Below are 14,438 nucleotides of genomic sequence, written 5' to 3'. Positions count from 1 at the left end.
GACTGAATTGACAACGACCTCTGCCATCTGGGGGTCACCCGGCTCGCCCACTACATCAGAGCCCGAAACCTGCCTATCTCCAACGAGGAGGTAAAAGCGGTCACCAGGGACTGCCCGATCTGTGCGGAGTGCAAACCGCACTTCTATAGACCAGACAGGGCCCACCTGGTCAAGGCTTCTAGGCCCTTTGAACGCCTCGCGATTGATTTCAAAGGGCCACTCCCCTCAACTAACAAGAACGTTTACTTTCTAAACATCGTAGATGAGTTCTCCCGTTTCCCATTTGCTATCCCGTGCCCCGATATGACCTCTTACACAGTCATTAGGGCCCTGCATAGCATCTTCACCCTGTTTGGTTTCCCCAGCTATGTGCACAGCGCCGGGGTTCGTCCTTCATGAGCGACGATCTGCGTCAGTACCTGCTCGACAAGGGCATTGCCTCGAGCAGGACTACCAGCTACAACCCCAGGGGGAACGGGCAGGTGGAGAGGGAGAATGCGACGGTCTGGAAGACCGTCCTACTGACCCTCCGGTCTAGAAAGCTCCAAGTCTCCCAGAGGCAGGAAGTCCTCCAAGACGCGCTCCACGCTATTAGGTCCCTCTTATGCACAGCGACCAATCAGACCCCTCACGAGAGGCTCTTCATTTTTTCCAGGGGCACTACCACGGGGGTTTCACTTCCGGCATGGCTGAGGAAACCGGGCCTGGTACTCCTGAGGAAACACGTCAGGACACACAAAACCGACCCCCTTGTTGAGAAGGTGCGCCTGCTCCACTCCAACCCCCAGTACGCATTCGTCGAATTCTCTGACGGCCGTCAGGACACAGTATCCCTCCGGGATCTGGCACCCGCCGGATCCAGCGCCCCCTCTACCCCCACAGAAGGACCCCTCACCCTACACCCCATGCTGCCGCCCCTTCGCGCTCCCGAGCCCACGAGCTCGCTCCACCAGTTCCGTGCTCCCGCGTCGGCCAGCCCCCAGTGCCCCCAGTCCCCGGTCGAACCAGAAGAGTATGAAGCTCGGTCACAAGCCTCCCTGGAGTCCACCATCATACCCCAGCACACAACACCCATCCAGCCACCGCAAGAGGCTGCAACCCCGGTGCTCCGCAGGTCACAGTGGACAGTTTGACCACCGGACAGACTTACTTTATAGACCACCACCCCCGCCAGACCTGATTTTTTTGCAGGGGGTGAATGTGGTAAATGTAACTTAGTAATTCACACTGTATTTACCAGTACCATTGTAAGCGCAGTCGCGTTATCCGACCACTAGGGGGAGTAGCTCTAGGAATGCTCAGGAGTTTGTACAGGACTCCACCCTTGCCTCCGCCCATGATTCCTCCCCCTAGACTACTGTATAAATACCCTTGTCCAGAGCCAGCCTGCAGTTCATCGAGAGTTCAACGGGTAACAGGCTGGCTCTGTAGTAAGTAGATTAAAACCACTGTTCATATCTTAAAGCACGTGTCTAGTGAATTGATGGTTCCATCACACGTCCATAAAGAGTTGGGCAGACTGGCTTCCAAGTTAAGTAAAGTGATTGCGATCGCGCGTTGTTTAGAGAACTCCGTGGGAGAGAGTCGGAGAGTTTAAAAATTGAACAAGGATTAGGCAGCAGATAGAGAAACTGCAAAGCGAGTTAGAGGGACGAGAGCGGAGGAATGAAGCCAGCCTGCTCCAGATGAGCCAGTTTAAGGCTCAATGCGAGAGGGTTTACCACAAAGAGCGGCGCGCGGATCCGAGATCCCCAAGGAGCAGTGAAACTGAAGGAGAAATGTAGCAAGCTGCAGGCTGCAGTAAATATGCTGCAACAGGCAGCGAAAGGAAACGGAGCCCGTGACACTGACCATTCAAACAGCCTACGTGAGATCGAAAAATGAAAACACCTTCTTCAAACATAGGAACCAACTGAGGATTTTATAAGGTTTAGATAATGTAGAGGAAGTAAAACTGATCTTAAGTTCTTCAGCACCTCCCCACCCCCAGCGATACGCTCCGCCTTGCCCAACCCCCAAAATGCAGCCAGAGAGACACGAGAAGAAGTGAGAGCAGCGATTTGACTGCATTGGGATATGATAGAGGGGACCCAGTGGACGGCCTGAATAAGTTCAGGCAAAAGAATGGGAACACCCAACGGCATACGCCAGTTGACCATGGACGCAATTTATGGCCGTTTTTTGGGCGGTTAGACCGAGCCCAGCTGAACGAGAACAATCAATCCACGTGGATCTGAACACTCGTCTCGCATACCACCGAAGGAAGTTGGAAGGCATGTGAGATTTCTGACCCAGTTTGTGGCACATACAAAGAGGCATGGCCGATCCGGAGGATAACTTGCGCCTGGGAAAAGGAAGTACAGGAGATCGATAAGACGAACCCGCGAAGGTGGGGAAAATGAATCCCATCTGAACCCCAGCCCGGTGTAGCGGAATGAGGAGGGGAACCAGAATAGGGGAGGTGACTACAGAGGATACCCGTCTGTATATGCTCCTCCCAACTCCAAAAGCAGAGATCAGCCCCAAGGGGACCCCAAGTATTCACCTCTGCCGGTACGGTGTTACCATTGTGGCCAGACAGGTCACTATGTTAGAGAGTGTTTGGGCATCCCGAAAATAGCCACAAACACATCAGCGGTTTCCAGAACAAAGATCCAGACCCAACAGGGAGTCCTCCACCAATCATTCCCCAATTTGGCCGGTAAGAAAACCAGATGGGTCATGGAGGCTGATGATCGATTACCAGGAACTGAACCCAACCACCCCGATCACAGCCCCATGGAAGCGACCAGCCCCAAAGCCATGATGAGGCAGGCCTCATATGGCAAGCATTTCACGGTACTGAACATCAGCAATGGTTTATGGTCGGTTCCCCTAGACCTGGCAATACCAGTATTGGTTTGCCTTCATGTTCCAGGGGCAGCAATGTACTTGGACATGTCTGCGACAGGCCTTCCATAACCCACCCTCTATATTTCACCAGAGACTCACAAAGGGTCTGGAAGGGTTTTCAAAACCCGAATGCTTGGTTCAGTGTGTAGACGATCTCCTCCTCCAAATGGAAACCAGGTGGGAGCATCTTAAACTGTTAAAGGAATTGCTGAACCTCCTCATTACGCTCAGCCTAAAACTCACCCCCAAGACAGCCCAGATTATGAGATCACAAGTCCAATACTTGGGGACAGTAGTGATCGAGGGGAAGCACGAAACAGACGTGGATCGAACCGGTGACACACCTCCCCCCCCCCCCCCCCCCCCCCCAAAGGGCGTGAGCTTGTGGCGCTTCTTTCTAGACTTGGCGGGGTACTGTTGAACCCACATTGATGGTTTCACCATCAAAGCCTTCCCCCTTTCAGACCTCTTTAAAATGCTCTGTGGGAGTGGACCGAGCACTACACACAGGCTGTCCCGGATCTAACACAGGCCCTAGCACAGGCCCCAGCACTGCAAGTACTTGTCCCAGATCCCCCCTTTGCACTGGAAGTAACGGCCACAGACAGCACACTTGCAGTCGTACCTCTGCAGGAGCATCACAGGAGACGCAGGCCGGTGACCTGTGATTCCCTGCTCCTAAGCCCAGTTGAATCAGGTTTCTCAGTATGCGAGAAGCACCTTTTAGCAGCTTTCTGGGTGCTGCAACGTTTTAGCTAGATCTTTGGCCTAAACTTATTTTTTTATTATTTTTTTTAAATTTAGAGTACCCTATTATTTTTTTTCCAATTAAGGGGCTATTTAGCATGGCCAATCCACCTCGCCTGCACATCTTTGGGTTGTGGGGGTGAAACCCATGCAGACACGGGGAGAATGTGCAAACTCCACATAGACAGTGACCCAGGGCCAGAATTCGAACCTGGGTCCTCAGCGGCGTAGCAGCAGTGCTAACCACTGTGCCCCATGCTGCCTTGGCCTAAACGTATTAACCATTCTCACTGAACACACCGCATACAGTTCTTGTTGGACGGCCAGAATAAAGACCGGACAGTTAGCCAAAACCATATACCTGGACCCTCATGCTCCAGGGCTGCGACATTGTGGTAAAGTGTACCCGAGACCCTACCTTCCTAGCCGACAACTTTAGCTACCAAGGGGAACCTCATGAGTGCCAGGTCATGGCAATAAATGACCTCAGGGGCCCATTTGTGCCAAACCAAAAGGGGGGAGGATCCAGGGAAGCAGACACACAGGTCCAGGAAATATTTGTAGACGGATCCCTTGTGGTGGAAGGTGGGAACAGAAAAACAGGTTGCGGCCCCTATCAGGAAGGCCAGCAAGGCAAACCCCTGAGGGAGATACCCTTAAATCTTAAACGCCCAGGCTGCAGAGCTAGCAGGCAGAGCTTATGTGGTCAGTCACCCTGACCAGTTCCCCACACCAGCAGACATACACTCGGACAGCATGTATGTCTGCAATAATTTAACTGACTTCCTGTCACTGGGAAAAGCTACAGCTTTCATCTTGGCATCCGGAAAACCTTTACCATCTGAACCCTTGTGAAATGTAATTTTCAAACTGGCCAAAGCCGTGAGTATGGCATCATCAGAGTTAAGACCCACCTTAGAACTTTGCCAATTGGGAACATAAGGGCAGGTGAATTGGCCAAGCAGGGGACCCATGGCAACACCCCCTTACCAAATGAATTGATGCCATGATTGTCAGCCAGACTAAGGTCATAGACCTTAAACAGGCTCAGAGCAGCGACCAGGACCTGAAAGAGATTCAGGAAGGAGCATAGCCCGCCTACTTTGAGAAGTGGCGAGATACAATTACCGTAAAGGACGGGCTAGCCATTAAAGACAATCAGTATGTGGTACCCACTCGGGACCTCAAGCAAATTATTTATCAAAAACACGATGTCCAGGGCCACCAGAGGGCAGGGGCCACTGGCAGAGCGACATGGTAGCACAATGGTTAGCTTCACAGCGCCAGGGTCCCAGGTTCAACTCCCAGCTTGGGTCACTGTCTGTGCGGAGTCTTCACGTTCTCCCCGTGTCTGCGTGGGTTTCCTACGGGTGCTCTGGTTCCCTCCCACAAGTCCCGAAAGACGTGCTGTTCGGTAATTTGGACATTCTGAATTCTCCCTCCGTGTACCCGAACAGGCGCCGGAATGTGGCGACTAGGATTTTTTTCACAGTAACTTCATTGCAGTGTTAATGTAAGCCTACGTGTGACAATAATAAAGATTATTGTTATATTATAACTCCAGAGACTAGCGATCCAATTTACTCAGCCTCTCATCATTGGATAATCCTCACATCCCAGCATTAAATTTAGTCAGAACCTTTGCCGCACTGTCTCCAATGTAAGTATATGCTTCCTTAAGTATAGAGACCAAAGCTGCATAGTACTCCAGGTGTGGTTTCACCAAAGCCATGTACAATTGTAGCAGGACTTATTTATTCTTGCATTCCAATAGCCTTGCAGTAAAGGCCAATGTGCCATTTGCCTCCATAATTGCTAGCATAATCTGTATAATCGGGCAGCAGGGTAGCATGGTGGTTAGCATAAATGCTTCACAGCTCCAGGGTCCCAGGTTCGATTCCCGGCTGGGTCACTGTCTGTGTGGAGTCTGCACGTCCTCCCCCTGTGTGCGTGGGTTTCCTCCGGGTGCTCCGGTTTCCTCCCACAGTCCAAAGATGTGCGGGTTAGGTGGATTGGCCATGCTAAATTGCCCGTAGTGTCCTAATAAAAGTAAGGTTAGGGGGGGTTGTTGGGTTACGGGTATAGGGTGGATACGTGGGTTTGAATAGGGTGATTATGGCTCGGCACAACATTGAGGGCCGAAGGGCCTGTTCTGTGCTGTACTGTTCTATGTTCTATGTATGCTAATTTTTGTGTTCCTTGAGATAAGGAGAAAATTATTCAAAGCCTTTGGAATTTTCTACCCCAGAGGGCAGTGGCTGATCAATCATTCAATATTTTCAAAATAAGAGATCAGTAGATTTTTGGTACGAAGGGAATGAAGGTGAATGGAGATAGTACAGGATATGGAGTTGAGGTACTTCGCCATGATCCTGTTGAACAGCAGAGAACTTTCAACGGGTCTAATAGCCTAGTCTTGTTCTTATTATTAATATTATTATGAAGCTGGTAATCTTCTTCTTGGAGCAGAGAAGATTCAGGGAAGATTTTGGTAGAGGTGTTCATAATCACCAAACTCCACATAGACAGTCACCCGAGGCTGGAATTGAACCTGGGACCCTGGTGCTGTGAGACATCAGTGCTAACCACTGTGCCACAAGGAAAATAACCCCAACCTGACCAGCCTCTCTTGATAGCTGAAACGCTCCAGCCCAGGCAACATCCTGGTGAATCTCTTCTGCACCATCTGTAGTTTCCACTGATAGCAGGGTCGGTAATCACAGATACCGGATTTATAGTTATTGGCAAAAGATGAACAGACAAGATGTTGCAATTCTTTTCTGCAGCTAGTCGTTCTGACCTGGAATGAACTGTCGGAAAGGACAGTGGAAGCTGATTCAATGGTAACTTGTCAAAAGGGAAGACCATAACGAGGAGGTTGGGGATGGAGGACGGGAGGAGCAGCGGAGGTGAGCGGGGAACGGCCGCGAGAACCGTCCGGGAGAGGCGGGCGACAGCGGCACGCGACCCGGCCAGGTATCGCATACTGTGGTTATCTCCCTGGTACCCAAATGTATATTTGCCCCTCCCCCCAGTCCCCGCCACCCCTGCCTCCCCCCCCCCCCCCCCCCCCAAACACTTGTGTACTTACGTGATGTAAATCATTCGGCCAGATGCACAGAGCTGCCGCTGTCGAGCTGGTGCACAGTACCCCACCAGTTAGTCTATTTCATATTTTATTGTATTCTATGCAGGGGTGTGCCCTTCTCTTCTAAATATTTGTATATATATAGATATATGTTTCTTATTCTGCGTACATAACGGTAATTATACCTTGTTCAAAAACCCAATAAAAACATTTATTAAAAAAAAGGGAAGAACATTGGAAACGAGAATGGTGATTGAAAACCTCTACCTGCCAAGACGGCAAATTTAGAAAAAAATACAAAGAACATTTTAAAGTTATATATATATTGGCTGTAATGTCATTACATCAGTCCAATGAGGGAAGAAGCAGAGGAATGGAACTAATTGGCTGGGTCTTTCAAAGAGCTGGCACAGGAATGGCTAGCCTTCATTTATGTCCAAAGGTGTTCAGGTTCGGTGGGGTTACAGGGGGTGGGGCGGGGGCCTAGGTAGGGTGCTCTTTCACAGGGTGATGCAGACTCAAAGGACCAAATGGCCTCCTTGTGCACTGTAGGAATTCTAGGGTTCTATTCTATGCTGAATCATTCTGTGATTCAATGATGTTATTAGCTGTCCCTGTGGCGACTGATCTCGTCACCAATCTCCCACATTGGTACTTTCTGCCAAGAAATATGTGCGGCACTGCTGATTAATCACTTCAACTCCACATTGACTTTACCTTATTAAATCCCATAAGGCTAAAGGAGTGTCTGTTTATGAGTCAACGGCCTTCTTGAAGTAAAAGGCAAAGGCATCATCTTCTGCCTTTAGTGCTCAGAGATAATCGGGTGTGCAAAGTTTAACACGGCAACTCCTAACTTTAATTTCTGTATCATTATCAAAGTTAGCAGGCAGGCAGGCCAGACTGCCATTGTATTCTAATCAGTTCAAACAACCTATACAGAGAACAGGATCCGGAGGCATAGGTGGGTGCTTTCTCACGTTCCATCCATAATGATACTTCATTTGGGAACATATGTTGGACTTGTGCCGGAATGTGCATCTGCATCTTGCAGACTGGGAGATAATATTAGAGAAGGCACCGATAATGAGACAGAAACACGTCCCAGACACTTAATGCAAATGTGGCAAACCCCTGACTGTGAGCAGAAGGCAGTGGATCGTGTGGAAGAGCCCTTTATTCACAGCCGGAATACCATCGCATCGGTCCATCGGTGCAAGGGTAGAGTTGGTGAGCGACCAGGAGACGCCGGGGAGCTGTGCACAGGCATCCCAGCTGCAGCCTCGGGTGGGGAAGGTGCCAGAGTTGACAAGCTTTTGTTTTTTTGGACTCGGAGAATCAGGAGCAACCCGTTTCTCTTGTTTGCTCTCAGATGCAAGAAAATTAACACCAGGCTGACACAGGTGGCTTGCATTGAATTCCACCGTCCTCAAAAGTAAGCAGAGACCCAGATACACTCCTCTGCTTTACTGTAAATTGGGTTATAGTTTAAAATGGAACAGCTTTGCAGACCTCCTCCGTTGCTATCATATTACAGGCTTCAGGTAATGTCAGAGTGGCTGCAAAGGTATGGGAAAAGCTCTCGATTTCTGTGTCTTGTGGGGTTTTTTTTTAAACAAATAAACCCCTCCCCTTTTTTGTGAGTTTCCCCACGTTTTAAAAAAAAAGTTAAATTAAAAGATTTATTACTAGCTTAACCCAGTGACTGGCGGGAGGAGTTGATCAGGCGGGAGAATCACCCTGTGGTATATCAATTATGTTGTCTTATTAGTGAACTAGATCAATGTCATGGTAATAGTCATCAGCTCTATTAGTCAAGAACTATAATGATGCATGTTGAGTTTATACCAATGCAATGAAATTATCTCTGCTTTTGAAATATAATTGCTAAATGATTCAGGAATTAAATATATATTTTTAAGTTTCAGGTAAGTGTAGTAAGAACTTAATAAGTGCTTGATCTTAGCCACTTGTGTCTCTCAGGAGGGGGGAAAACATTTCTTCATTTTAGTCCTTCTGGGTTGAAATCACTGGAATAATTTCCTCATCCAGTCAGATTTTAAAGCAGCTTTATTTCTCTTTTCACCCCTTCCCAGCAGTGAGTGCCATCAATCAGCCCGAGTCAATGGCAGTCAGCGAGGCCCCGTTAAGCTCGCCCACCCTCCCGGGTCTGGTCAGCGGCCAGTTGGCGGGACAACTCTCCGCCGTGGCCAACAGCACGGCGCCGCGGATGAACGAGGGCGACGCCATCTACTACATCCTGCTGGTGTTCGGCTTCGCCGGGGCGGTGGTGGTCTTCAAGATGCTGGACAACTACAGCACGCAGAAGACGGTCAACAAGCTGCCCTTCGACTTCTTCGAGCGGGAGAAGGCGAAGAAGAGGAGGTTCTTCAGCTTCGCCAAGGAGGCGCCGGGCTTGATCGTGGAGAACCGCGCCGTCACCCGCCTCGACCCGCCGCCCGGCGCAGAGAGCGCGGCCGCCGAGAGCGGCTCCTCCAAGGCGGCGGGCGACGTGTGAAGAAGGCGGGCTGCCGCTGCAGCCAGCAACTCTTGCCAACCAACTCATTAGTGCTTCCAGATAGTGATTTAGTGCCGCATCGACCGAAGAGACACGCACGCACGCACAGTCGTGGGTGGCCAGTGAGAAATAACGCTCCTGAATCGTCCCAAGGCTCCAAAACCCCCCATGGGACAGTCAGACTGGCGTCTCAGAAACACCTGGTGGGCTCTCAGACTTTGAGGCAAGATTTTGCACCCCCTTTTCTCGCAACTCATGGTGGAGAAACTTGTTAATAATCCCCCACCCCACCAACGCCCCTGCTTGAATTGTAACAGGAGGTCCTTGTTGAGAGTTTTGGAAAGTGTGGGACACGACACGACTCCAGTGGGACCCTGGCCTGGGAGCTGGGGTGGGGCCCCTCGCCCCAGCCAAAGTTGGATGTGAACAGGTATCCCTCAGAATGCATTTCAGGAAGGGGCAGGAGGCAGACTAGCAGCACTAACATCTTTGGACTGGAATGCGTTTGGTCACACTGATGTATATATTGGGCTCGATCTCAGTTTATGCTGTTAAACGTTTGGTTTTATTTTTGTTTGTGATTGGTGATTCAACCTGGAAAATAAAAACTACTTTTATGAGTGAAAGCTGTGTCATTGATGAATACTGTCAGCCATCAGTACTGAAGTTATTATTGCTGTCAAATGTGACATGGATACTACAAATCATTTATACTACCAGACAGTGATTCTGAATGTGCATTTATGAGGTTAGGGTGGGTGGTACCTAACCAGTAGAACTTGATGAAATGGGACTGTTTAAAATTACTGATGAATGGGATTTGGTGAGGGTGCAGAGGAGATTTATCAGGATGCTGCCTGGGTTGGAGGGTCTGAGCTGTGAGGAGAGAATGAATAGCAGGGATAAAAGCAAGTTGCTGCGGATGCTGGAATCTGAAACACAAACAGCAGCAGCTCTGACAGCACCTGTGGAGAGAGAAGGGAGCTATTGTTTCGAGTCGGGATGACTCTTTGCCAGACCTGCTCTGATTGTCCAGTATTTTCTTCTTTTGAATAGCCGGGTCTGTTTTCCTTGGTGCAGTGAAGGTTGAGAGGGAACCTGATCGAGGTGTTTAAGATAATGAGGGCATGGGTAAGGTGGGTAGGAAGGCACTTTTTCCATCAGTAAAGGAGTCAATAACCAGGGGGCATAGATAATATAATAATTTTTATTGTCACAAGTTAAGATTACATTAACACTGCAATGAAGTTACTGTGAAAAGCCCCTAGTCGCCACACTCTGGCACCTATTTGGGTACACTGAGGGAGAATTCAAAATGTCCAATTCACCTAACAGCATGTCTTTCGAGACTTGTGGGAGGAAACCGCAGCACCCGGAGAAAACCCACGCAGACACGGGGAGAATATGCAGACTCCGCACAGACAGTGACCCAAGCGGGAATCGAACTTGGGACCCTGGAGCTGTGAAACAACAGTGCTAACCATTGTACTCCATTTAACGTGAGAGGTAGAAGGCCAAGAGGGGAGTTGAGGAAAAACCTTTTCACCCAGAGGGACATGAGAGTCTGGAACTCACTGCCTGAAAGGGTGGTCAGAAACTCTCATAACATTTAAGAAGTATTTAGATATTCACTTTGCTGCCGTAACCTCAAGGGATATGGGCCAAGCGCTGGAAAATGGGATTAATGCAGTAATTTCTTTGTGACTGTTGTGGACATGATGGGCTGAATGGCCTCCTGTGCTGTAAACATCTCTGAATCTATAATTTATGCCCTTTTTGGGTCACACATGGCAATTCTGCAATGGTTTTACACATCATCCTGTCCCCTCCCACTATTATATGTGTTGTCAATTCATTGATTTCTCCTTAGCTGATTGTTGCTTCCTTCAGGCTTTGTAAACAATACCCTCATCTGTCCCAAATAGGTCTTGAGATGTCTCTCTCATTTATTCTGCCAGCTTTGGGTTTCCTGGTTCACATTTCTTGCCACTGCTCTCAGTTTTGGCTTCATGTTTGCCAACCCCCTATTGTCATAGAAAGAGGTTCTCAATGCCACTGACACCAGACAGGCCACCCGACCAGTGGTTGGTATAAATGTGCTAACATTGCTCCTTCAGGGTGAGCCAGACATGATGCAGGAGAGGTTACCCGCCGCAGCTGTAATCTATGGAGGTAGAAAGTTGAGAAGTTGTGTCAGACCAGCTGAGGTGGTCCAGCATTTTCTGTTTTGGTTTCAGATTCCAGCATCCGCATATGCTTTCATCATAGCAGGATGAGAAGTTGGCCAGGAAAGTCAGATGACTCTTCCCGGGGTGGAAAAGTCAATTACTAGGGGACATGGGTTTAAGGTGCGAGGGGCAAAGTTTAGAGGACCTGTGCGAGGCAAGCTTTTTCCACAGAGGGTGGTGAGTGCCTGGAATGCGCTGTCGGAGGAGATAGTGGAAGCAGATACGATAGCGGCAGTTAAGAGGCATGAATACATGAACAGGATGGGAATAGAGGGATATAGACCCCGGAAGTGCAGAAGGCTTTAGTTTCGATAGGCATCATGATCCGTGCTGTACTGTTCTTTGTAACTTTGTAAAGAACTAGAATGATTGCATCTGGATGTGACAAAGGCACCTTGAGGATTTCAGCAGCAGCATGACCAAGGCAGGATGTGGTAGATTTTCTATTGGAAAGGAGAAAGGGTCTGAGGTCCGGCTCAGGGTAGAGTAAGATGGTGAGATTAATGGTAGTGTGTTTTAGTCTAAGCAAGTAGCTGAGCAGAAGAACGTAACTGGTGGCTAGGAGTAGTAGCTGGACCCTTTAAGGGGTGATCTTCTGAAGGGGCATGTGACCCACTCTTCCAATTGGTGGGACTCAGCGAGCAGAGCGCGAGATTTTGCTCAGTTCGATCCAGGAGGCAGACTGGCAGCATTGTGGCTGCACTATTCTACACTAAGCATGTTGTGTAAATAAACATTTATTGATTGTATCTGATGGCTGGAGCCAATTTACAACACTAGGGAGCAGAGTTTGGGGTAAGGTCTGAAGACAAAGGCTTCCCAATGTTTCATTGAAGGAAATTATTGCTCACCCAAGACAGGGTGTCACACTGACAATGCGGAGACAGTGAGAATTTGCGAGAGGTGTTAGAAAGGAAGAACTGGACAAAGTCAGTGTATATATGGAAGCAGACCACATGATACCCTCCAATGATGTTACCAAAGGGTACAACATAGATGAGGGAGAGGGTGATAGCAAAGTTACATCCTTGTAGACTCCAGGGGTAATAGTGTGAGGGTGGAAAGAGAAGCCATTGCCTGAGATGCTCTGGGCAAAATTGGATAGGTGAGAGTGGAACTTAGTGATGGCAGACCCACTGAGATGGACAATGGGAGAAGGACGTTGGACAACGATGGTGTGGTTGAGTGTCAAAGGCTGCAGAGATGGGTGATGGCAAGAAGGAATATTGCATTTTGGTCACACTCACTGAGTAGGTGATATCAATTAGAATTCTTATAGTACTCCAGCAGAGGTGGAAAACTCTTGGAAAAATTCCAAGAAGGAGAAGGGGGTAAATATGAGCATGAAGAGATAAAACATATGCAATACCACCTAGCATGAGAACAGGAAAGTTTGGTGGTCAGCAGTTTAATGGAAATGGGTTTAAAGGAACTGATAATGTTCTTCATGGACAAAATGAATTTGGAGAAGGCATGAGGCAAGAATGTAGAGAAATAGAGAAATACAATGCAAGGGAAGAACAGCTCCCCTTTCAATCAATCACCTTATAGCGTTATTTGATTCTTGATTAATAAGGGGATCAGGGGTTATGGGGAGAAGGCAGGAGAATGGGGATGAGAAAAATATCAGCCATGATTGAATGGCGGAGCAGATTTGATGGGGCGAGTGACCTAATCCTGCTCCTATGTCTTATGGTCTTATGGTTACAGCCTCAACATTGAGTTCACTAAATTCAGATCACAAACACCGCAAATACTGTCAATGGTTTTTGGACACCTCCATTGGTCCAAACTTTTGTTTATTTATTGTTCCATTGTCACCCCCTTTGCCATAAACCCCTTTGTTATTTACTCCTTGCTGTCCTCCAGCCTATCACAGACTTTCCCATTTGTTTCTCAAGAGACCCAGTGCTGGAAAGGGCCGGGTGGGGGTTGGGTGGGGGGGGGGGGGGGGGGGGTGGGGGGGGGGGGGCAGAGGGAGTTGAGAGCTACTCCCCTACCGTCTATTTTTAAATATATATTTTTATTGGAATTTTAATACAATATCAAACTTAACGCAAGACAGAACAAGCAGAGGAAAAAGAAAAAAACAACAATCAAAGCGGCATTTTATGTACAGGTTGTCACAACGTCTGTGACGCTAGTTCCCCAACCTTTTCTTCCAACCCTCCGTCCCTCTCATCATCCACCCTGTCAGCAAATCCCCACATCCCACCTTCACCTGTGGTCTGGAACCCATGGCGATGCCAGCCCCCTGGTGGGTACATTACTGGTAGCTGCACTGCTCCCAGTGCTGATTCCTACAATGCATAGCTGCTGGCCTCTGATTGGATGGCAGCTCTGTGGCTGCGTAGGATTTCTATCCTTTGGGTCCTAAATCCCAAGGATGGCCTGTCACTCTGTTAATATTGGAATTCAATGAAGGGAACGCTTTAATTTGTATGTGAGTGCAGCTGTTAATAATTTAGGAACGATGGGGGAAATTATTCTTAAATATATAAAAGCTGGTTTACATGATGTAGGGAGAAGAAAGGGGGGAGTCTGTGGCTGTGCTCCATGGTTTTGTGAATAATTCTACCTTAATGAAAAATGTGACTCCAGATTCATCCTTCACTCATAGTATAAACAACGACTTCAACACGGTGGCCAGTTAAGTACCTGATAGGCACTTATTACAGCGGCCCTTCCCCAACGAGGCTCATGCCAATTCGCCAGCCCATGAGCTCATTATTTCCTCCCATGAACTCTACGCCTCTCTCCCTGGATGCTGCCCGACCTACTGAGTGTTTCTGATGTTTCCTGATTGGATTTCAGATTTCCAGCATCCATAGTATTTTGTTTTTATTCTAGGAGGCCGTAAAGCTGACACTTCCAAATGTGAAATTGTGTTCCCATCCCCATCATTGACATCCCTCACCTTGATTAATACAGTATTCACGAAAAATATAACTGAAAAAGTACCCAA

This window comes from Scyliorhinus canicula, chromosome 7, assembly GCF_902713615.1.
Source record: "Scyliorhinus canicula chromosome 7, sScyCan1.1, whole genome shotgun sequence".
NCBI lineage: Eukaryota > Metazoa > Chordata > Chondrichthyes > Carcharhiniformes > Scyliorhinidae > Scyliorhinus > Scyliorhinus canicula.
This window is presented reverse-complemented; position numbering follows the sequence as displayed.